General features: G+C 31.0%; 1 long non-coding RNA gene across 1 annotated transcript; it reads left to right on the top strand.

Moving 5' to 3' along the window:
• Positions 1–3012: 3012 nt before the first annotated feature.
• LOC120207320 lies at positions 3013–26327 on the top strand. The gene is made up of 3 exons (XR_005524188.1): positions 3013–3023; positions 17994–17999; positions 26194–26327. It is a non-coding gene; the product is annotated as an uncharacterized LOC120207320 (long non-coding RNA).
• The last annotated feature ends 201 nt before the right edge of the window (positions 26328–26528 follow it).

Raw genomic sequence — 26528 nt, 5'->3', positions numbered from 1 at the left:
TCAACATCATCGAAGTTGACATGGAGAATTCTAGCCAACAAGAGGAAGATTTGAAGATCAAAAAATAAATTACCCTACAATTACTTCATTTAAACAATGATAAAGCTGCTCACGATGTTGTAGCTGTGAAAGAGTAAAATATTCATGTTGAAAATGTTGTTCGTAATCTTGTTGAAGACAAAGTGAAATGAGCCGAAGATAGTCTACCTTAGGAAATTGTTGTTATGCCAGTTGGTGACTCACTAGGATAATCAAATGAAGCTGAAGATAAAGATGTTGTTATATCATATACAACTCCAGCCCCTGTTGTTGTTGTGTCAAGGTCACATCAACAACAACTACAAATAAGTGTAAGATTTTGATGAAGGCCAAAATTCATCCAAGCAAAGTCGTCCAAGTCTACTAACCCCAAGGAGAAGCCCAAGAAAGACGAACTATGAGAGTATTGTTTGTATATTTACTTTGTTTTTATTGTTGTTTTCTACATGAATAAGGGACAATGCAACCCTTAGGTTTGGGGTGTTTGTCCATTTGTGTTTTTTTATTGTGACATTTAGGGTATTATGTTACTATATTTTTGCATTTTGTGTTACATTTTGTTTTACATTATTGTGCATTTTGTTAGCATTTTGTTTACGCATTTAGGAACTTTATATGCAATGGTGTATGTTTAATTTCATTTAATCAATGAAGTTTTTTAGTGAAATTTGATGATGCCTTAGGATGAAAAATTTTAAAATGATGAAATGCTATGAGAATGTTTTAGATGCTTGTTAGAATTAGGATATATAGAAATTTTTATACTATATGTGTATGTTTTCAATACTTATAGAAAATAGAAATTTTTGAACTTTAAATCTTATATCATTCTTAGATTCTATAACAATCATGAAAAAATTTCTGAATAAGATGGAACCTCTAGCATCAATAAATTGAATAAGCTGGAATCTCTAACAATAGTGATAGGAAATTAAATAAGTTGGAACGTCCAACACTAGCTTTAGGGTGATAGCTACAACATTGAAAATCATTAGTTGATTAGGGATTTTTTTTCTAATTTGGCTATGTAACACCTTTAATCCATACATGTACTTAAATACGAGTTAAAGATGTCACATTGACTTTTTATAAAATTTCATACTTGAAATCCCGTAAAATTTTGTTCTATTTTAAAATTTCAATTTATCAATTAAAATCAATTTAATTAATTATGTAAAAACATAAAATAATATTTTTTCCATTCAATTTAAATTTGAATTTAGGAAGCAACTAGACAGTTCGATACTGTTTCATAACATTTTTAGAATTGCCAAAACACAGCCTAATTAAAAATCCATCAATTAACTTTTGAAACATAATATTATTAAATACTATTAGTTAATAGTAGTACTTATAACTACTACCAACCATTTTAAACTAGTCTATCAGAGAAACCATAACGTTTATAAAATACATACCACTAATAAGTCAAAGATGCCTTACTCATATTGTAGGTCGGTATGATTTTTCAAGAAGAGATTGTCTCAGTGCTCCTCACTTCTCGTCCTTATCATTTTCTTTACCTACGCGTGAAAGTCATCACATGTTATAGCGAGGCATTATAAACAAACTAAGGTGAAATAGGATATAAAAATATCTTAATAAAATCATAAAAGTTAAATTCATTGTATAAAACTTTTGAAATTCAGAAACCAACTTTAATAAGTCCTTTCCTAATCTTCAAATCCTGTCAAAACCAACATTTTAAATATTTTTAAAAATCATGAAAATCAAATACCAGATCACAATAATCAATAAAATATCCATTTCCATTCAATCACATTTCTTTATATTAGATTCATAACTCATTTTCAGACTTATAAATCATTTTTCAGATTCATAGCCCAATGTTTATATATAAGAATGCAAGGTACGTTAGTCAGATGAGTGTGCCCAATAAGCACTCCAAGTGCTATCATCAGAAACAAAAATATGCACTCTAAGTGCCTCTTTTAACTTGCATCAACAGTGTCATAATAATGTACACGAATATACCATATCAGAATCATAATTACTCCACCTTATGGTATGTTAATTGTACCTTTGAATCTCAATGCAACATACAATGGGTGTTTCTATAAATTCACATCATTTATGATTCCAACATTTCCAATCAGTAGCCTTTTGGAAACATCATTTATCGAAACCAGTGCATTGAGCAATTCATACCCGAAATCATACATAATTAAGATACAAATATCATATAAAATACTTTGGGCAGTTCATGCCCTAAAATCATTTTAGAGAATTCATTCAAATATATTTTCAGAAAATATCATATAAAAACATATTAGGTAATTCATACCCAGAAATAAATCATAAATCATTTCGATAACTGTTATGGAAATATTACATAGATTAATTTAAATCTTTCTTTAAAAATAAATCATCTGAGGTTGACTTATCGCAAGTCTTCATCAATTAGTATATTTACATAAATAAATGCACTCATCTTATTTGCCTCACTATATCCTTTTACGATGCTAATCTTTTAGTCTTGTACTTTATCCTTCACTTTTGATTTGCTTTGCTCACGATATATGTCGTAGTCTAAATCAAAACATATACACAACATAAAATATTCAAAGCATATGTTAGTATTGCACCAACATATTCTAAATCCAATAATAAAATCTATAATTTATATTTGATACTTATTCGATACAATTTCACTTTACTATTCAATAACAACTTCAATACCTCCAACATAACACTTCAATCCTTTATGTTTCCATATTCATCACAAAACTATTCAACTTTCATAAACTTTACAATTTAGTCACTATTTCTGGATTCTTTTAGAATTTATACTAACTTTTCCAATAAATTCAAAGCGATCCTTCACCTTTAATTCAACCTAAACTTAATACCAAAATTTCCATAATTAAAATAATATATTCGATCTAATACAATCACGTTTGTAAACTTGTCATTTAACCCCAAAAATTTCCAAACTTTTTGAATAAACCACTAAACTTAATCAAGTTTGCAATTTGGTACCAAATAATCATTCTTATTTCAAATTCAGCATCCAAATATTAATTTCCAACATTGTAATAGTACACTTAATCTAAAACTTTAACATTTGAAAACTTAAAATTACATCCCCAACTTTCTAGCATAATTCAAATTAGGCACCAACTTTTTTAAATTGTTGCAATTTCATCCAAAACAATATTCTAACTTAAAATCGACATTCAAATAATATTTTCCAGTATAGTACATCCATAATTAAGCATTCATAATTCAATGTCCCGTAAATTCCAAAACTTGTAAAATAGTTCTTTTACTTACACAATGTTCCAAATTGATCCAAATCAATTTCCAAAGCATTTAGTATCATTCTAATATTAAATACAAACCATAGGAAGTTTTTTGAATTTCCCCCTTTTAATTTATCCATGGCCGGAACTAATTAAGAAATTTGGGCACACTTTTCATTCAATTTCATGCATGAATTAAACCTCATATGACCAATTTTATGAAATTCCAATCATCCTAACATCAAATTCAATCCAAATTCAATAAATTATTAACAACCCTAGCTTTGTTGAATTTATTATATGTTTTTTCTAGATGATTTTAATCATCACAAATGCTTGAAATTAATATACAACACTAAAAGCATAAAAATAATTCTTTAATTCTTCAAAATCCAACATGTTTTTCATCCACCAAAATCATGTAGTTCATCATACAAGCATGTTTTCCATGAAATATTTATACCAAATGATAGAAATTTTCAAGTAGATTAATTCTCTCTCTAATAGCTTAACCCAAAAACCAATCAAATAAGCTTAAAATCAAATTAAAAATCCTTAGCTTATAAAAATGGTGGTTCACGTCCAAGCTTAAAGAAAACTGAAGGTTTCTTAAATTTTCTTCATAATTCTCCCTATGCATATGGCTTTATAATAATTTATTTAAAACATGATGATTTCAATCATGCCCTTGCAATATCTTCCAATTTAATATTCCAAAGTCAAATATAAACCAACAAAAATTAACTTTCCACCTTTAAGCAAGCAATTTTTGAAAATTGCAATTTAGTCACTAAATTTCACAAATTTAGCTTAACATGGAAAATCAACCTTAATTCCACTTATCTATGTTAAATTTCACTATTCTAAATTATTTAAATAACATTTCCAACCTTTTTTCTATCATTCTTCAAATTTTTGTAAATTTGTTGTTTAATTTGATTATCCAAATTCTTATCAAACTTTATTGCTTTATAGTTTTAATACATATCCTGAATCAAAATTCTTATTCCCACAAAATCATCAATTTTGTAATAAACTATTCATTTATGCGACAAAATAGATAACTTTTAAAAATTATATTTTTGGACCCTAAACCTTTTCTAAATTTATACTTTGGTTATTAAACTTTCAAATTTTACATTTTGATCACTAACAAAAAATTTGGTGCACTATAAGCTAGGTATTGGTTGGATACACCTAGCTTGTACACTACTACACTACGTGGATTTGATTTTAATAAGTTGACATTGCATTCACTAATTTAAAGTCATGTGTATAATGTACTTAATTCTTCAACAATAATATGAGGGATGAAAAAGGAAGTTAAAAAGTTGAAATGGTTTAATGACGTTATTTTGTGGTATTATTGTTTAGATGTAGTTGCATTTCATGCATTTTGTTGCTTGAGGAAAAATAAACAATTATGTTTGTGGTGTGATAACTCTCCAAAAAAGTTATCATTTAGGTTATTTTAACCTAGGTTTAGTTTGAACTACATAACTATTAGGAGCATATTAGGATCATTTTTATATATTTTTATATAATTTTATCATGGGAATAAGTTTACATCTTTTGGGGTATTTTATGTTATTTTTCTAAAAAATGGTACACTAATGTTGTGGCATTCCTTTATACTATAGGAAATGTTGTGAGACGATAGTATACCGGATTGATGAGATGATTTCGCAATAACTGATGAGATGAGTTCGCAATAATTTATGAGAATGGGACAACTAGCTAGGCAAACCAAATTAACACCTTTTTTTCTATGGAAATTACTATCCACGTAAATCTTGAGTGAGCGATTGCCGTATAAGCCCTTCGTTAAGAAGTGCAGCAGTAGCAATTGGAGCAACAACATCGTTGTAGCAATGATTACCATTTGGGGTTCAAGCTTTATCAGATTCTTTACTTGAAAGAGGGAAGAACTTTTAAGTTTGAATGATTTATTTCTTATGGTGTTTGGATTCAAAGATAAATTGTTTGTTAAAATGTTTATTTTATGATTTTTGCTTGAATAAATACTTTTATGTGTTGTAACATCATTTGATACATTTAGAAATGAAAATGTATTTATATATGTTAATATTGATTATTTTTAGAAATAGAAATCATTAAGGTTGAATGTTACTTTTGTACAATATCAGTATTTGTGAATGTGGGTTTAAGCATACGAAGATGTATGTTACCGAAGACTACTGCTTTGTTAACTGTTTGATTAATGGAATTAGTAAAAATTTATTTTCATTGGTTAAGTTTTTAATCCTTGAAAGGGGTTTAATGTGTCAATCATTATGTTGCATGCCACAACATAATCATACTGACAACAACTAATTGAAAGCAACATTTCGTTGTCCAGTGGTCTATTTGCTCTCATGATTGCTATTGCATTACCTGACATATCTATCATGTTTTTAATAACTTTTCTCTATCTCTATTACTACCCAATCACAATATTTACCTTTTAATATTCAAAGTTAACAATTCTAAGTTGTAATTCTTTTCTCTTTATGGGTTCGACATCTGATATACATATAAACTTTATTACTTGTTATACAACATGTGAACTTGCATTAAATGTTGTAGCAATATGCGTAGCATTAGCTCCACAATGTTTTTTCCATCTCACTGATATCAAGCGTTCAGTTTTTACCACCAGTAAAATATTCCATCTGCACTGGATTAATAGCCCACCCAACTTTATATTGAAGCTTGACTAGTAAGTGACAAGCTTTTATAGACAAGTTGAAAGGAGGATATTCATAAAGGTGTTTTATATGCTATTCGAAGCACTCACAATGCATCGTCCAACCTAGAATACTAGTCCTTATGATGAGGGTCTGCCATCTTTTCTAAGATTTACTTAAATACTCCGTTAGAAACTTTATCTTGATCATTGGATCAGGGATGATAAGTGGTAGTAAAACAATGATTTATTTCATAATGCTTTTAAGCGGCTACCAGTTTCTTGCTATGAAAGTGAGTGCCTTGCTCACTAAGCATAACTCTTAGTGTATCAAACCTCACGAGAACATAATTGTGGAAAAAGTTAATATCGAGCTTGGAATCATCAGCTGGTGCTTCTATAACCTTAATCAATTTAGAGACGTAATCTACTACTACCAAGATGTAAAGATTGCCAAAATAACTAGGGAAAATATGCATGAAATCTATTCCCTAAACATCAAACAATTCAACCTTCATTTTAGGTTATTGTGGCATTTCGTTACATCAGGAAATGGAACTTGTGTGCCAGAATCGATCACATTGCTTAACAAAGTTGTGGGCATAACTAAATAGTGTGGGCCAATAAAATCTTTATTGAAGTATTTTTGTTATAGTTCTCATCCCACTAAAATTCCCACCATAAGGTGCATCGTGATAATGTGCATGATGGATACCACTTATTTCACGAGAACACATTTACAAAAGATGTTGTCGTTACATACCTTCAAAATATATGGCTTATTCCAAAAATATTCCTAATGTCTTTATGAAATTATTTTTTACTAGTAATGGATTTGGGAATGTGCCCACGTACGAGATAATTTACTATATCTATGTACCATAAAACTTTATTGATATTTAAAAGTTATCAGGAAATGCGTCAACAATAGGTAGAATTCTTTAATTTTTTCTACTAACTTCAAGCCTAGATAAGTGATCCTCAACTTGGTTCTTAGATCCCTTGCGATCTTTGATCTATATGTCAAACCTTTATAGAAGCAAAATCCTTTGTACAATCTAGGCTTAGCAACCTTCTTGGAAATAAATAGCGTAATAAAACATGGTCTGTGAAGATTGTAACTTTTTCACTAACGAGATATGATCAAAATTTATCCATTGAAAAAACTACAACTAACAATTCATTTTTCTTAGTGGTGTAACTGATTTGGGCTTCTTTTAGAGTGCAACTGATATAATGTATGACATGGAAAAATCTGTCTTTGCATTGACCTAATACTTAGTTAACAACAAAATCAATTACAACACACATGACTTCAAAAGGTTTTGTCGAGTCTGGTGCTATGACAATTGGGCGCTTGTAAGTTTTCGTTTGATCAAGTTGAAGGCATGCGGTGAAAAGTTTTAACACGTGGCAAGATGGCGAGGATTGGATTTCAATTGTAAAGTGGTCATTTTGTAAGAATTTTTAATGCATTTTGTAATAACATGAATTTTTAATTCATCTTGTAATAAGATAGCAAATGGCTTAAAAATAGAATTTTCAAGAAACTTTATCATCTTTTATTTTTCTTTTTCTTTTTCTTTTTTTTTTGTCACGAGTCCCCAATGTAAAAACAAAATTTGTTTCTTTTGTTTTTTTTCAAGCAATTTTGTTATGAATTTTGATAAAAGCATGAAATGCAAAATTGATCTACATGAAATTGTCAATCCTTTGGTACTATCAATTCATGTTTTTCATGGTTAACACCCTGAGTTTTTATTAGGATTTATGAAAGGGATGTTATGATTTGATGTTTTAAGGTTTTATTATGCTGCAATAGATGTTGAATCATTTTCATGCTTGAAAAATGATGAAAAAACATTAGAAATGGTTTCAATAATTAGGATTTTCAAGATTTTGGAAGTTTGAATTGGTTGTTATCATTGGAATGATTTATAATGCTTAGATATAATGTTTTGAAGGAGAATTCATGCTTGAATCAAATTGGATATCATGTCTAACTTACTTCATAATACTCAACCATTATGGAAAAATAAGAAAAAACTATGCAATGTTGTTTTAAGGCTTGACATGACGAATTGATGATTATACAAGCTTCGGAGTGTTGTTTGGACCAATTTGGAAGTATGTTAAGGTTAGGCCCATTCAACATGTATAGAAATATTAGGTATGATGAGGAAATTAGTTAGAAATTAATGTAGAATACTTGAATGAATTGATAGAAACTTAAATTTAAGGTTTAATGGAAATAAACCATTTTAGAAATTATGAAAATATTTGGATGATATTTATAGAAGGTTCATAGAATTCTTTCTCGTTATGAGCCTATGTGTGGTAAGATACTAACATCAACTTTGAATTGTATGTGTTTTGTAACTGATGTATGTGTAGATCCTGATCAAAATCGAGATCAAACTAAGCTTAAAGTTAAGGAGAAAGTTGAGGAGTAAAGTTTATCGTTAAGTAAGGTTTGCTAGTGAAGTATACTAAGTGAGTGCGTTCTTACCCTATATTGTTATATATAAGGAGTGCATTCTTATCTTATATTGTTATATATATATTTATAGGGAAGGCTTGTGATGAGCCAACCTTGAATGATTTTGAAATAAAAATGATTTGCTTTATATTATGATATTTTTCATAATATTTTGTTAAATGGAATATGAATGATTTCAAGTATGAACTACTCATTGTACTATTATATGATATATATATATATTGATAATTGAATGATAGGTGATTTTGATGAAAATGCGTATTGTATATACATTTAGAGTCGTTGGTATAGTTGGCTTGCCATAAAGGTGGTGTAATAGCAGCTATATTATGTACATAGTAATGTGATTTTGGTACTATTGTACGCAGTTGCATTGAGTATATAGTAATATGATTTTGGTACTAATGTGGTCTTAGGAATACAATACATAGTAATGTGATATTGGTACTATTTTATTCTAGATTATTGCTACATTGATATTGTGTTTTATAGTATTTGTACTTCTGTCTAGCACTAAAGTGCATATTTATACTCGCATGACTCGTGTACCTTTTATTCTCATTTATTTATTTTTGGCTATGATTAGAAATGAGATTGAAAACTGCATGTATGAATGATTTTTTTGAAAGTAAATCTTTCATCAAATACTTTCAATTAATATTAAATGATTTATATCTGCACGGTTGATTTTCAAGTTATACTTGTAAGAAAATGACTTTGACATAAATCAATTTTATATTATCATATGTTATTTTCTGTACTATTATGTATGTGACATTCTTTACACATTGGTATGCTTTATTTTAAAGTTATAGAAAATGTCTCACTAAGTATATACTTAGTGTATGATGATTTTCATGCGTAAGTAAAGGATATCAAGTGGAGTAGGGAGTATTTTGGCATCTACTAGCGATGACCACATCTCCAATATCTGTAATGGTATTAGTCTTATGTTTTTGATTTTGTAGTTTGCGTCTATATATGCATTAATGGTATTTGTTATAACTATGTTTTAATGGGTTTTATAATAGTTTACTCGTTAGTTTTTAATGGATAATATATAGTTATATTAGTTATAAAAATGGATTACACGATACTATTTTGGTGAAACTAGTTTCAAATTTTATTGAGATGAATTTTATTTTAAGCAGCAATTAAGAAATTTTACCTATTATATATTATAGTTCTAAACTACTAGGTTGCTGCTTGAAAATGAATTTCATTTGAATGTTAATTAAATGATTTTGGTTTTACGTGATTAAATTGTTTAAGATTTATTGTTTTGAAATAAATGATTTTAAATAAACAAAATTTTACTGATCTTTAGTAATAATTGTTTTATGAAGTTCATGTAACATCTCTGACTTTATTGTACCAAAGCTACAAGTTTAGTTGATTCTAGGTTTAAACCATGCTTGTTTTGAATTAAAAAAAATTTTATACATGCCACAAGGATGTCATTATTCTCGATATGGTGTTTTTATGTTTGATGTTACTCCTTACTAACGTAAGTTGATGTTGTCCATTTATTAGATGTCTGAGACAGAAGGTTCTCGTAGAGTGACCTAGCAGGATGTCCAAAAAGAGATGTGTAGTTGAAGCAACGAGGTCAATAATAATCCTCATGCTCAGTCTTATCAGGGTGGTGCACCAGCACATCAGGGAGTGCTAGTCCAAGATCAAAGAATATTCTTCCAAACCATAGATGGGAACGTTACAAGATTTCAGTCGTATGTTGCTTCAACTCCTTGCTTATCTATAGAAAAAGAACTGAAAAGTTTAGGAGCTCTTGAATTTGAAAGATATTCATATGAGAATCCACTCTCTACTAACATCTATGTTAAAGATGTTAATATTATGTTGGATGGATTAAACTGCATTAGTGCTGAGAAATTGGATGTAGCTGAGTCATCACTCAGAGCAAGAGCTCGAGTATGGTGGACTAATGCCACTATGCATGTTCCTCCAAAGAATGTAACCTGGTAGTTCTTCCAAGAGGAATTTAAGAATAAGTATATCAAAGATCAGTTTATCCAAGAAATGAAAAAAGAGTTCATCAATCTAAAGTAAGGTACTTGAACTATGTATGAGTACGAGTGTGAATTCAACAAACTAAGCCGATTTTCAATACAACTGATTTCGAATGAGAAGGCTCGTTATGAATGGTTTATCAAGAGGCTTCGACCAAGAATGAAAGAAATATTGTTGGCTTTGAATCTATCTACTTTTCAATAAGTTATGAATAGAGCAAAAGAAATAAAATGAGTGCAGTCTGAAAAAACAATAGAGTAAATATGCAATCATCCAAGAGATTGGGGCCATTTGCAGACTCATCTTAGTCTAAGCGAGGCAAGGGTTACTGATATCAGAATAGATCAAAATTTTTCTTGTCTGCCTTGAAAGAGATAAAATGTTGGAAAATCTAATCAATCTCATACAATTACTGCTGGTACTTGTAGATCATCTCAATCAGTATCAACTTTGTGTGGTGTGCGACAAAATCACCTAGGAGTATGATGAGCTATTACAAGAGCTTGGTTTCAATGTTGAGATACTAGTTATTTCATTCAAGAATGTCCAATGATGTTATAGGAAAGACCAATACAAATTGAGAGATCCACTGTTGTGTCCCAAACAGTCCGAGGTAAAGCTAAATTTAGTAGAAAACCAAAAACTGCTCATCAGTGCGAGTTTCAAACTCCAACAAAGGTGTATAATATTGGAATTGATGAATGCCATGATGATCCAAAGATCATTGCAGGCATGTTCAATCTTTTCGATAAACTTGTATTTGTGTTAATTGATCATTATTATATTGATTCATACATAAGCACTAAGTTAATATGAGAGAGAGAAATTTCATTAGAAATAATATCAAGTGATATAATAGCAACTATTCCTCTAGGTCAGAGTGCGAAGGTAAGTCAGATTTTTGAAAGTGTCCATTAAAGATTCATGGGGTTGAATTTCCAGCAAACTTGATGGAATTACCTTTTGAAGAATTAGAGACGATTTTAGGTATGGATTGGTTATCTACCTACCATGTCATTATGGATTGTCACTTAAAGAGATTGATTCTGAAAGAACCAAAAGGTTTTGAGATTGTATTGGTTGTTGAAAGATTAAATCCTTTGTCTAATGTGATTTCGACAGTAACTACTAAGAAGTTATTATTACTGCAAGGTTGTCAACCTTACTTAGCTAATGTAGCGGAAACTCATGACTCAAAGATTAAGTTAAAAGATATTTCAACTGATCAAGAGTATCCAAATATGTATATGGATGAATTACTATGATTACCTCATGATCGAGAAATCGAATTTAAAATAGAGGTATTATCAGGTATTATGCATATATCTATGGCTCCAAATAGAATGGCTCCTACCGGACTCAAGGAGTTAAAGGCATAACTACAAGAATTGCTAGATCGAGGTTTTATAAAACTAAGTGTGCCACCTTAGGGAGCTCCAATATTATTTTTGAAAAAGAAATATGGATCTATGCGATTATGTATAGACTATCGTCAGCTGAATAAGGTGACTGTGAAGAATGAGCATCCTTTACTAAGGATTGATGATATTTTTATCACTTAAAAGGTTTAGTAGTGTTTTTAATTATTGATCTTTGATTTGGATATCATTAGTTGAAGATTTAAGAAGAAGATATTCCAAAGATAACTTTTAGGGCTCGTTGTGGCCATTATGAATTAGTGGTGATGCCAATTGGATTAACTAATGCTCATGAAACATTTATGGATTTGATGAACAAAGTGTTGCAACCATATTTGGACAAGTATGTAGCGGTATTCATTAATGATATTTTGGTTTATTCTAATACTTGGGAAGAGCATGATGCACATCTTCTCATTGTTCTTCAAACTCTTTGAAATAAAAAAAAAACTATATCCTAATTTATCAAAGTGTGATTTTTGTTATCTGAAGTTGCCTTTTATGGCGTTGTAGTTTTGATAGAGGGTATTTGAGTTGATGCCAAGAAAGTAGAAGCTATTGTGGAATGGAAAACTTCTAAGAATATTGCTAAGGTGCATAGTTTCTTGGGACTAGTTGCTTCTTATCAAAGGTTCATAAAGATTTATCGATTATTGTCTCTCCACTTACCAAGTTGTTAAGAAAAGATGTTCCATTTATTTGGAGTAATAAGTTCTAAGAAAGTTTCAAAACACTAAAGAAAATATTGATGAAAGCCCCTATGTTAGTACAACTAGAATCAAGAAAATATTTTATAATCTATAGTGGTGTCTCATAATGGTTTGGGATGTGTACTAATGCAAGAAGGGAAAGTTTTGGCCTATGATTCAGGGTAACTCAAAACACATGAGAGAAATTACCCGACATATTACTAGAGTTGGCATCAATTGCATTTGCTTTGAAAATATGGTGTCATTATTTATATGGTGAGTGATACTATATTTACATTGATCATAAGAGTTTGAAATACATGTCGACTCAAAATGAGCTGAACTTGAGAAAGAGAATGTGGATAGAACTTCACAAAGATTATGATGTTATTACTAATTACCACCCAGGAAAGACTAATGTGGTTGATGATGCTTTGAGTCAGAAGATATTCTCAGCTTTAAGATCATTGCATATAGAAATGTCAATGAAAAATAATGGTGTATTAGTTGCAGAACTTTAGTTGAAACCTACTCTACTGGATCGAATTAAAGATCTTAAAAGGAAGGATGAAAAATGTTTGTCAAATATAAAGAAGGAAGAAAAAGGAGAAACTAAAGTCTTTGAAGTTAAGTCTGATGGATATCAATATTATCCATAAAAAAATTTATATATCGAATTATGAGGAATTAAAGAAATAGTTTCTAACGGAGGCACATTCTTTCTTTCCATCAGTATCAAACTTAAGATTATCTTAAATGATATTATCTTTATCTTCAATTTCCTTGATTAAATCAGGGCCCACAATATTATGATTCTTAAGCTCATACCATTCTCCTTCAAAGGAGTTCGACACTTTATTCCATATAATGCTTCATATGGAGTCATCTTGATACCTGCTTGATTACTGTTGTTATAAGTAAACTCAGGTAAAGGTAAATACTTCTCCCATGAACCTTTGAATTAAATTACATGTGCTCTAAGCATATCTTCCAAAGTTTAAATGGTCATGTCAGATTGTTCATCTGTCTGATAATAAAAATCAGTGCTGATATTAAGTCGAGTTCTCAAAGCTTTATGCAAAGATTCCCAAAATCTTATTGTGAATCTCGAATCTCTAGTTGAAACTATCGATATAGGCACTCCATGCATTTGAAAAATCTCTCAAATGTATTACTCAACATGTTTATTCATAAAATAATTTGTTCAAATTGGAATGAAGTGTGCTGACTTGGTTAGTTTATCTGCAATCACCCAAACTGAATAATTTCTATAGTCCTAAAGGCACTTGATGTTCTACTTTAACTTGTTGGCATGTTAAGCATTTAGAAACAAACTCGGTTATGGCTTTCTTCATGCATGTACAATTTATAGTGAATTTTCAAAGTTTACTTACAAAAGCTGTGTTGAGCAGAATCTTCTGCCCTATTTTATGACATATCCTCGATTAAAAATTCATATATTTTTGTATACTTCTCGAAATCAATATCCATTTGTTTTAAACAAAACTATAATGATATATGAATCCAACAGTACAAAAATCATCCTCTAAACATATTTTAGAATTTATGGTGATTTTCTAAACTTAATGTTCAAATCACAACTCTAGGCAGATTTCACTAATTTGCATTTTCAACTTATTCACTAATTCTATTAGCTCACCAAATGCACATATATGCATAAATCACAAAGGCATACAACATTATGAGTCACTTCTTACCATAGCAACTTCATCACTGGCTCATCGCAAGCAAATCTTTATTCGATAACATAAATACAAACTAAATATGCACTCACCTGGTGTCCTTAACTTTCAACCTTCCTTAGAAATTCACATTTCATCTGATACATGCATAAAAAGGCTCACATCAAAGGAAGAAGTAATAACTCTTCCAAATGATCCACTAGTCCAATCCTTGGAAAAGAAGACCAGAATAGTAACAGAATTATGACGACTTTTTGAATGGAATACTTATCTTATTTTGTAAACATGTCTTCTAGAGATACAACTGTTTGTCTCTTATATTTCCAATGGTTCTTGAATTGAATCAATATGATATTGGGAACTCAAGATAAATTCATTTTACTGAAGACATCACATGCAGAAATTCCTATACGAGATTAATACGTGATTTTTGTAAATATTACGAATTTTCAATATTTATATTGATTATTTGCAATATAATTTAATATAGGATGATGCATTATCTTTTAGGATTAGAGTTATTATTTTATTAGGGATAAACGTTGAGTTAAAAAATTATTTTTAGTTATTGTTATTTTATTAGAAAATAGAGTTAAGACATGTTTAGTTTGTTATTATTTTATTCATTAGTTATTTAGGACCTTCAAAACTCACCCCTTATATAAAGGAGGCTTCACTCAACTTTGTAAATCAGATTTCTTTAATGAATAATACAATGAGAGATTTTTTTGCAAGTGTTGATTGCCTTGTGCCTTCGAAGCTTCTTCTCCTGGAGTTCTTTCAAGTTCTTGCAAGGGAGATTAATCTTCACACTCCAATTTGCCTTTTCATCGCGGCAGGGTTGGTTACAGCCATTTATTTAGTTTGCCTTTTCATTGAGACTAGGACAGTTCGATTGGACACTTATTCAACTATTTTTTTTAAAAATCCATTCGCACCATCAATCATCTTTACCGTCTACCTTAATAAGAGTTATCTTTTGATTTATTTATTATCTTATTTTATTTTCAATTTATTTATCTTTTGTTTATTTTGTTCTAATCTTATTGCCTTGATTCCAGTACCTAAAAGAAACCCTAAAGAATCCTAGCTATTATCGCCACCTTCCCCTATTTATCCCCATTGTTCTTCACCAAGTCTACAGCTTTTTAGGTTTGATTCTTCAATAAGAGCAACAATCATTAATCCGCCACCACTTCCCTATCATTTTGTATCATATTTGGGCTAATTCTTGGAAAGAAGCAAGCAATCTTGCTTGTTTTTGCATACAAAACTGTCAAGGTACCCCAACAGAGCTAGTTCACAAAAGATATATCGTTTCAGGTTCTTTTTATTTAATTTTAATTTAGATTCGATTTCTTCTTGCTAGTTTGCTATTTTTTTCAACAACAAAAATGAAAAAAAAGCCAAAATTTTAAAATATTGCAAACGAATAAACTTAGGGCTTATTTTTTTTTCAGATCTCATATTCATCATAAGAGTAATCTCCAGTCTAAAATTCACCCCAATTGGAGTTCATTAGAGCCTTCAAATACATCATTCAAGTTTCATCAGCAGATTCGATCTAGAATCTTGTCGAATTTCTTGAAAATTATACAAGAGGAATTTCTTGGTGAAAATATCCATATTGAAACTTCATATATTGAATATTATTAAAAAATAGAATTTGTGGAGATCAAAAACACATTCGAACAAAGTGATCACGAAAAACAGATTGTTTGAGGACTCACCGTTCAACAGAGTCTACTGGACACTACTGAAGGTATTTGGTTATGAAATTTTACAGGTGGTTTCTCGATGCATCGAAAGACATTCAAGAATTATTCAAAAAAAATTGGACATCGGTAAGCCCCTTAAAAATATTGCTCAAGTTGATCCAGCGTTTTCTAGGTTTCTGGTTTGGTTCTTTTTTTTTTCTTTAACTCTTAGTGCTTTAGGTTCTTTTTTTTCCTTTTTATTGTTCTTTTGTATTATCTAACACATTATCTTTCTTGTGTTAGTGTGAATAAAAAGTTTGTATACTTCTTCCTTCTTTGCATTTTCGTTCTCTTGGAGTCTAACCCTTGTTTGGCCTCTTAGAGCTTTTAGGTTTTATTATTGCCTTTTCTAGTAATTAAACTCCGATACGAACTGTGGAAGACTACTTCGTAAAGTGAGTTTTAAAGAGTACAAGATCGACCTACTTTCCTCTCACTGTGTTACTTTCTTGGAGTGACTTGTGAGGTTTCTTACTTTGTTGAATTTTCTTTCTTTCATTTTTATTTTACTTGAAAAATTTCTGTTGAGTTTTATGATTTTAGGATGGGCGACAATAACAACAAGACACTTACGGATATCTTAGCCGCACTTGCCCTACTCACGACTCAAATTAAAATATTTGATGAACTTAACAATACCGTGAGAGAACGATAATAACCACAACTGGATCTACCAAACCATAATCCAAAACCAAACAATGCCGAACTTTTGGTACCCCGGTGAGAACAACCACGTTTTCAAGCATCTGAAATATTTGCAAAACCAAATTTCATGATCCCGTCTTTCAAAGAAGACAACGATCCAGAAAGGTACATCGGTTGGGAAGGAAAGTTTGATATCATGTTCACATACCATGACTGCCCCCAAGCTAAAAAAGTTCCCCTCATCACCATGCAATTCATTTCTGAACTCTCCTTTGTTGCCTGAAAGCTCACTAAGGAAGACTCACAAAGCCTATGTCATGGTTCCGTAGTTGTTCCTTGATTGGTTGATTGGGAAGAAAGATAACTATATAAGTAAACAAGCTAAACATGCCAACTGCGAATAGGGCTAGTGTTAGCAAACAAGCCTTTTATGGAATTCATTTTCCATGGGTCAAAGCAGTTAGTGATTTTGTTTTTCAATACAACTTATTTTAATGCTTTACACGGGCACGTACTTTCACAATAGTTTTATTTGTTTGCTTACAGGAGCGGATTTGGGACCCAACATTGCCTATGTTGTTGTGGAGGATATGCTCAAACTTGGTGGATACAAACAAGGAAAAAGATCGAGAACTTCCAAATTCAAGCAATCACTTCTTGGACAGACCTCAAACAAACCATGAGGAAGTGATTCTTAATAACACATTATACAAGAGAGGTTAAACTATGACTACACCGACTTCGACAAGATAGAAGTTCAGTTGAATACTACTACAAGGAGATGCAGTCCTTACTCAATAGGTCAAACATAACCGAATAAGAAAAGCACAATGTGTCAAGATTCGTCTTCGGCTTGAACTCAAACATCACTGATCTACTTGACCTCCATGGATACAAAAACCTTGAATATACACTAAAGAAAGCAATGACAATCGAAGCACAAATCCAAAGGAGATTCCGATTTAGAGAACATTACCAAGGTACTTCATCCTCTTACCAAGGTAATCTTTCAAATCCTTCCTCATCTTCTACTCCACCTTCTTTAAAAAGGCCGGAGAGATGACAAACCTGACAAGGAGAAACAACGATCAGCAAATAATGACACACCTCTAACCCCTTAAGATCAAATGAGAATTTATGAGGAGGTAGGGAAAGCAAAAATTGAAAAAGTTGAGAAAGAGGCAATAGCAAAAGAGGTCACTAGTTACAAAAGCCAAAAGAATAATGTCCCATAAGAGGTGAGTGAACCTAATTGTTAGAAGAAAAAAGTGACTCAAAATCTATGTGTGAGCATAAAATAATTGAGATAGAACATTCTTTACAAATAGTCTTCCATCCTTGTTCACTTTAGGGAATCAATTGTTTCGATTCCTAATATTAACAAGAATTTGCCTAGTGTGATTTCATATTTGTTACAGGATTTTCGAGAAGTTTTAAGTGATCTGCCTGAAGGAATACCATTAGAGAGAGAAAAATAACACCAAACAAATCAATTCAAGGTTCCATCATACCTCACCAAACATACAATCTCGAAGAAACCAAAAAGTTAGATTTGTTACAAAAAGGCTACATCCAGGACAACCTTAGTCGTGATGTCATCTTAATGAGAAAACAAGATCTGAATAACTCCATACGCTTTATAGTTCGTGCACAGGGAATCCATGTAAATGATGAAAAGTAAAAATATCACGAGACTAGCCTACACCATCCTCCATCGCCAAGAGTTGACGAATTGTGCTAAGTAACCTTCCTGACGGGTTACCACCTGAAAGCCATAATCACTATGCCATGTCAATGAAGAGTCACGATTTATGAGAGTCTAAAGGTGAGTATTTTATTACTCATTTTAATGTTATTGTAACGCACTTCTTCTCCTTTTTATTAGGTAAGACTCTTGAAGTTATCACCCATATTAAACACAACTCTTTTAAGTACGTAACAGACCGAGGTAAGCAAAACACAGTAGATGATGCACTACCATGAAAGTTCTACAGTCCAAAAATCTCCTCCCAAGAATTCTTAATTCATGAACCACACTTAGGATACTTAAGGGATTACTTTAACAAACCAGTTGACAGGTTTTAAACACTCATTCTCGCCACACACGAATAAAACCATGGAGAAATTATTTGAAGCAATCATACAGAAAGCCAACAGTGGTCGGCTCTATGTTGAATTTCAAGCTAAACATCATATTACAAGACTTGTATACAAAAAAGGTTTTTAGAACTACAAGAAATCAGTTCCTACAAAGAAGAAACCTCAACTAAAACGCATAAAGACTCATCACATTGATCCTGGTAAATGTTTCACAAGTTTTCCTTTCAACACGTCTAATTCTCTTTCTCTTGGATTTTAAAATTCGAGGATGAATCCTTTTGAGGAGTGGGGAAATGATACATGCACCAGATTCCATAATACATGCTTCTTTGGACTAATGTTTATACTCGAACCTATTAGAAGAACAAAGTATCAAAGATTCAAAACATATCTATTCGATAAGCATAATGTGAATGAATCATTAAAAGATTCTAGTGTTGCTTCCTTTAATGTTTTAAATTTGAGGTTGAATATTTTTAAGAAAGGGATGATGATATATGCATCACAAGGGTCACATCAAAGGAAGAAGTAATAACTCTTCCAAGCATTGAAAAAGAAGACCAGAATAGAAACATATTTGCGATGAACTTTTGAATGGGATCCTAATCTTATTTGGCCAATATGTATTCTACAGATACAACTGTCTGTCTCTTATCTTTCCAATGGTTCTTGAATTACATCAATATGATATTGGGAACTCAAGATACATTCATTTTACTGAAGACAACGCATACAGAAATTGTTATACGAGATTAATACGTGATTTTTGTAAATATTACGAATTTTCAATAGTTATATTGATTATTTGTATTATAATTTAATATAGGATGATACATTATCTTTTAGGATTATATTTATTATTTTATTAGGGATTAAGGTTGAGTTAAAAAATTATTTTTAGTTATTACTATTTTATTAGGAATTAGAGTTAAGACATGTTTAGTTTGTTATCATTTTATTCATTAGTTATTTAGGACCTTTAGAACTCACCCCTTATATAAAGGAGGCTTCACTCAACTTTGTAAATCAGATTTCTTTGATTAATAATACAACGAGATTTTGTTTTTGCAAGTGCTAATTGCTTTGTGCCTTTGAAGTTTTTTCTACTGGAGTTCTTTCAAGTTCTTGTGAGCGAGATTAATCTTCACACTCCAAGTTGCCTTTTCATCACGACTAGTAGGATTGGTTAGAGCCATTTATCGAGTTTGCCTTTTCATTACGACCAGGACGGTTCGATAGGACATCTATCCATCTATTTTCCATAAATCCATCTGCACCATCAAGCATCTTTTGTTTTTTTTTGTTCTAACCTTATTGCCTTGATTCCAGTACCTAAACCATACCCTAAAGAATCCTAGTTTTTGCTGCCATCTTCCCCTATTCATCCCCTTTGTTCTTCATTGAGTCTAGAGCTTTCTAGGTTTGATTCTTCAACATGAGCAACGTTCATTAATTCACCACCGCTTCCCTATCATCATCCTTTATATATTCCTTAGCTTTAATATTGTTTGATCTTGATTTCAAGTACACAATCTAATTGAGCATCATTTACAAAACTATACAATTCAAACCACGTTAGAATTTTACTAACATAAGCACAAATTAGAAAATACATTCCTACAAATCTTTCGATGCTCATTTGATACAAATTCCATGTCACAACATAAATGTTGACCTTAACACTTCAAATTGACCATTCAAGTTCCTTTTTATCCAAAGTTATCCAAACTTCACATAAAAGTTTCACTTAATTTCCCAACTTTTCCATATTTGTGATTTAAACCTCAACTTTCCAAAATAATCCAATTTCACATTCTAACATCAATTTCAACACTCTAACATTAATTTCCATCATAGTCCATCAACTTTTAAACAATTATACATTGATCTCATAATTATCCATAATTACTAAATAGGTCCCTCAACTTTCATAAAATTATAAAAGGATCCCTATAACTTTCTAAGGCTTGTAGAATCCTTTCTACATCATTTCCAACCCTTATATAATTTTCCATAATTTTTCTCACCTTTTATTGCTTAGGTCGAATGCTTTAAGGCTAGTGTTTCATGATTTCACTTGATTTCAATTTGAGTCAAACATGAAATCAACCTCAAGTTAATATTTCAAAGCTTCTATAATTAAACCCTTAACCTAATTTCATCAAATCATAAACTTTCCCTAATTTAGGGTTTAGGCCAAAAATCATATATGCATTTCTAAGAGTTTTGATCATAAAACAAGCTTGAAAATGATTCTACAACCTTAATAATCTCAAAATCCATCAATTCATAAAACCCTAACATGAACATAAACTCTAAAATTTTGGAACTTGACATTCAAGCAAGATTAGCATTCAATAATGGTACCAAATAATGGTGGTTTTTGAATAGAATAATTTTCTATTTTAGTGTTCGATCTAAAATCCAAAAGAAATTACTTAAAAATTAAAAATTATATTTCTCTCACCTAGGGTTGGAGTGGACGGAAATGGAGGATGAATATGAGCTTGGTCTCACGAAATTTCTAATTAATTTAATGTTAATTTGTCATGTATTAAACTTAAATGAAATTAAAATTTATTTACTTAGAAAATGACAATTTTACCATTAATGAAACTTGATAATTACATCCATACCAAGCCACATGTTGGTTATCATCTTCCAAAGTCATAGATGAACAAAATATTATACCATTGACAACTTTATCCATGCAACTTTCTACAAAGTTCAATCTTTCCATTTGTATCCAACGGTCAAAATTAAACATGAAAATAAATTCTCAAAACCAATTATCCATATTTTCCATTATTTTAAAATGTGGAGATAATATTTTTAAGCTTAATTTAATATCATCCAAATTTCCTCAAAATTATTATTCGTTCCGATTTATCGAATTTTTACCGGACTCTCACTTTCTAGCTTTTAACAAAAATTTTGGATCAAAAAATATTATTCCTACCAAAACATCATTCTTGGGGTGACCTATTCACTTATGGGATAAAAATTATTTTGGAAAAATAACCTCTTAGGTCCCTAAACTTTTACTAATTTTATATATTGGCCACTAAACTTTCAAAATTTATATTTTATTCACTAACAAAAATTTTAGGGTATTAAAAACTCTATTGTGTAAAAAAGGTAAACCCAAGTACTACCCAAGATTCTCTATACATGAGAACTAGAAACCTTCATTTATATCCACTTTTGCGTGTTCCATAACTTTCTTAGAAAAAAATTCATTTTTGCCAAACTCGCCTGATGTGCCGAGCTATAATAGAAATCAAGTAGTTTCCGAATAACATCAAGTTTCTTCATAACCACCTCCGTGAGCAATAAAAGATCATTAGTAAAAAAAGTAGATGTGATAGAAGGGGACCATTCTGAGAAAGTTGTATCGGTTTCCAATCTCAATTTTCTATCGCCAAATGAATAGATTGTGACAACCGCTCCATACACAAGAATTTGAGTTGTCTTAAATGACACACAACTCATGATAAGATGATGGAGACCATCTGGAATTCCAATATCAAGTAGGGTATAATAAATGAAATCCCATTCCATTATATCATAAGCTTTCTCTATATCAACTTTAATTGCCATACATCCGCTTCTACCCTTCTTTCGTTGCATAGAATGAACAACTTTTGATAAATAATAATGTTATCAGTGGTGAAACTTGTTTGACTTTCAGATGTCTAATCAGGAAGATAAGGCTTCGGACGATTAACCACCACTTTTGATATAGCCTTTAAAAGGACAGAACAAAGGCTTGTCAGTCTAAATTGTGTAAAATTCTCCGGGACAAGCACCTTTGGAATAAGAATTAGCAGAGTACGGTTACCTCATTTGGAACTTCACCTTTCATAAAACAATCTCAGAAAAGCTGGATTACGAAAGCCAAACAATATCCCAATTTTACTGATAAAGGAAAGCATCTAAACCATCTCACCCCGAAGCTTTAGAAGGGTTCATTGAGAAGATTGCTCATTTAACTTCCTCCTCTAATATATCATGCAAAACTCAAAGAGACACTTTAAATTCAAAGGATTTAAACACCCACAAAATGATTGAAACGTATCTTTTTAAATAATGATTAAAACTAGATAAAATTAAAATGAAGGTGACTAAACTTTTCGTTTACCCAAACTTTTTATTACACAAAATTTATTTACCTTTTTATAATTGAAAGTTAACTAATGATAATATCTTTATATCACAATTATTTCTTAATATATTTAAAAGAAATATATAGTTTAATAATTATATTTGTAATACCTAAGTCTCACATAATTGAGTGTCACACGGAATAACCAACGTGACTAACCATTTTTTCATTAAAACCATATTCACTTTTAAAACATTTACACAAGGTATGAAACCATAACAATTTACAAAAGTCGAGCCCTAATTTAGAAACTCGATAAATAAAATAAAGAAATTAATTATTATAAGTTGACTCATTTTATATCGTGAACTCTACATGGCCACTAAGCCGTCATCACTGTACTCAGGTACTCTATTGTGACTTCTTTGGTGATATCATTGTCCCATTGCACTTTACGTAACTTGTAACCTACAAACAAAAACACATTATAGATTCTGATCTCGTAATCCCTGTGCCACACAATTACTCTACCATACTACATGTATTCATAAAATAAGCATACAAACAAGTATAGTCCACTCCTCGGACACCTAATGGGTCACATAGCATCGAAGCCTACACTCGAATAGCATTTTAAGTGCCTTGGTACTAACTTGGATATATTCGAATATTTCTAGCAAACAAGACGATTGTCAATTACACATAACCATACAGTGGTACCATCTATCCAAAGTACATCAACTATCACCATGGTATAAGTCTCATGCTTTCCTTAGTTCATAAATGAGGGAATCTCCTTGAGCATGCATATAATAGGTCTTTAACCACAATATCATGCAATTATGCATCATCATATGCAAAACATAATCATTAAATACAAACATGGGATGGCATCATGGTGTAGTTCATGTCACTTAATATATAGGACTTACACTTCTCTAGCCTACCCAAGGTAACCAAAATAAGACTTATGTCACTTAGTATCGGAATCTTCATCCTGAAGGGCCCTCATTGCTAATACCTAGGTCTCTTTTGAGGTCACATAGCATTGGTGCCTACGTCTGACTAATCTACTACTTTAGAGTACTTAGGATATCTCTGGGATCACTTAGCATCAAAGTCTACTCTCGAATAGAATTTTAAGTGCCTTGGCACTAAATTGGATATATTTTGATATTTTTAGGAAACAAAATGATCGTCGTATACACATAAACTTAAAAGGATGCTCGTAGGCCAAACACTTCAATAAATTGTACATTAGGGCATTTAAAGTATTTCAGCTAATAACTAGCATTATGCAAGGGTTTGTTAGTCTTTTAGTGTTTTATGACCTTAAGACAATTATATTCATCGCTACCCACTTGGTATATGATTACTACCCAAATACTTGACTTGCAGCTGGTTAATAAATAATAACTCTCTTGTCGCTCTCATCGTACTTTCCCTCAACTCACCCTTGAATTGGAGGAATGACTTACATGTTATCATCATATATGAGTAAATACGGTGTCCTTATTGTTTCTTGAGTATCAAACAATGTATGTCTTATGGAATCTTACTTCATAAGGTTCTTATGATTATCACATAATTTAATCAATGTTTTCACTTGTCAGCTTTATTGACAGGTTTTGGTAGACTTAGACTACATCTTTAGTTCTTAAACTGAAACGAGGCGTCTTGCCCATTTCAGTCTAATAATACCGATAATATGCCTTTTAGTATCGATACTGACCGTTGGTTAACAGTACTCACCCTTGGTACTGATACCTTTTTTACATTCGATGTTTGGGTAGAAATAATCTAGTATGATACTCTTACTTAACGTATTGATACTTATTCCTTAGGGTATCGATACCATGTAAGTATTGATACCAATTTTGGCTATTGATATTTGTAACTTAGTGACATTATATATACCATAACTTTTGGTTTCAATACCTGAGGAACATTATCGAAACCGAATTAGTAGAGTACCAATACTTCCCAACCAAAAAATGTGATATAAGTTATTTAAATTATTCTTACTAGATCTTCCTTATTAAGCTCTCGTTATAGATCTAAGCATCACATATCATTATATAACCCATATGTAACTCAAACTCTTCCTCATCTAGCCTATTTTATTCACTTACACCCATAAGGGAAATTTCACTAGTAGAAAAAACCCCTTTAATGACGCGCATTGCGTGTCATCTATGGGTGCGGATGACACATATTTGCCTGTCGTTGAAGCCACCGACATGAATTTAAGATGACGCGCAACTGTGCATCATAAATTTTTGACGCGCATTTATGACACGCATTTTTGACGCTCATTGCGCGTCATTGAAGCCCCCGTCATAAATGAAGATGTCACAGATTTGTGTGTCATAAATTTATGACACGTATGTATGACTTACATTGCGTGTCATTGAAGCACACGTCATTAAAAAAGATGACACACATTCTTGTGTCGTGATTGTATTTCGTAAATTATATAATATATATACATATTATAGATTGAAAATAATCAAACTAAATCACATTTAATGCCTCATAATACTAAATATATATATATCATATTATATATAAGCAATCCATTTGCATACAATATATTCACATTAAGTTATCAAAAATATTGTAATAATATGTCGATACAAAATATCACGGCATAATAATGTTCTACTAATATGCCCTCGCCATCCGGGCGTGTACACAAGAAATAATTGAAAATAATTGTAACAATTAAAACTAGTTGCAATATATAGAACAAACACATTCCTAATATTCACATTAAACTTCCAAAAACACCTTCCTTGGTCCAGTATATTTATGCACAAACATGCACTCATGTTTCAACAAACCAAGTGATAGCTTACTTTTTGAAACTCTATCAGATTTTTTAGCAACTTTGTATTCTCAATTCCAATGGAGTTGAGGCTTCCTAATTCTAGTTGTGTTTCATCAACCATCAAGTTTGAGTTCGCAGGTAGCTGAAGAACTCCATGAATCAATCTGTAATACAACGTGAAGTTATTTAGAAAAGAAAAAACTGAAGGTTCCAAGCTGCTTTCTTAATGATTGCATACATTAACTTCCCTTAGTTGCAGGGATACGATTAATGATACTTGTTTGTTTGATCATCCTTTTTTGGGGCAAGAGAGGCAGTGTTTAGATATTCCAGTAGAGAAACATATATTTGCAATAAAAAAATGGAAAATAATCAGCCTTGGTTGAAAAAGATAAGAACAAAGCGATTAAGAATCATATATTCCAAGAAGCAATAATCTGATACAAATACACCATGTATATGCAAGAATAATCAACTAGAAATAAGACACATAGATCTAGTAAATGTCTTTATAAAAATAAGCAGTAGATTCTCAAATCATTCAAAAGAATTATAAATGTTTCATATACAAATATAAGAATTGATCTCAGGTCCCACATCCATCCAATTTCTCAGTACTAATGTGGTTTTACAAATAAATCCAAATAAAACTATTGTCATATGGAGATAAGAGGCTGATGGTAATCTACATGCAACTATTCCAGTTTGTGAGCTGCCCAAACTACATACTATATACTTTATAGAGTGGTGTCCATGCAAATG

The sequence above is a fragment of the Hibiscus syriacus genome, unplaced genomic scaffold (genome assembly GCF_006381635.1).
Source record: "Hibiscus syriacus cultivar Baekdansim isolate YM2019G1 unplaced genomic scaffold, ASM638163v2 tig00014444_pilon, whole genome shotgun sequence".
Lineage (NCBI taxonomy): Eukaryota > Viridiplantae > Streptophyta > Magnoliopsida > Malvales > Malvaceae > Hibiscus > Hibiscus syriacus.
Note: the sequence above shows the minus strand (reverse complement) of the source record. Positions and strands in the feature narration are given on the sequence as shown.